The sequence below is a fragment of the Schistocerca cancellata genome, chromosome 3, assembly GCF_023864275.1.
Source record: "Schistocerca cancellata isolate TAMUIC-IGC-003103 chromosome 3, iqSchCanc2.1, whole genome shotgun sequence".
NCBI classification, from domain to species: Eukaryota; Metazoa; Arthropoda; class Insecta; order Orthoptera; family Acrididae; genus Schistocerca; species Schistocerca cancellata.
The window spans coordinates 50,097,630-50,098,388 of NC_064628.1; positions in this window are offsets into that span (position 1 = coordinate 50,097,630).

The window sequence follows — 759 nt, forward strand, 5'->3', positions numbered from 1 at the left end:
ACAGGCGGGATCAGCAGATTGATGTACAAATTTGCATGGGATAACCACGAGAGCACTCCTGCTGTCATACGAAATCTCTCCCCAAATCATAACTCCAGGAGTAGGTGTAGTGAGTCTCACACGTCGAAAGGTTGGGTGCAGGCCCTCAACTGGCCTCCCCCTAGCCAACACACGGCCATCACCACTATTAGCGGGGAACTAAACATCTATGGTCCATAGCACGTTAACACAACAGTACTGGCGAGCCCCTGCAACACAGCTACTACTGGCAACCCCAGATGCTCGACCTGCCAAAAAACAGGCAGTCGCAGGGAAGCCGTACTGTATACAACACGCAAACCAACCACACACACCCCCTACACTTGTAAGGTGTCAGGCAAATCCAACACCTTCCATGAAAACCCTGACATGATAAGCAAATCCAGTAGTATGTCACATAGCTCCGAATAAATCGTGACATTAAATTAACCAAAGTAATACGAGTAACGAGTGAGCAAATGGAATACCACAGACTAACACAAGAATGCCTAAATGCATGTCATACCTTCCCACCGTGAGACAGACGCAGTTCTGAGGGGAGAAACGAGAACAGAAGCCGAGAGCAGAACCGTGTTAAGTGAGAAGGCCTTACGATAAGGGACGGACACCCACGTCGCCAGCTAACCGTTAGGACCACCCCACCAGCCCATGTTGAAAGCTAGAGCCTTAGCGTGAGACTTTTTCGCGTCTCTGTTACGTCAGAACCAGGATGTTAGAAGA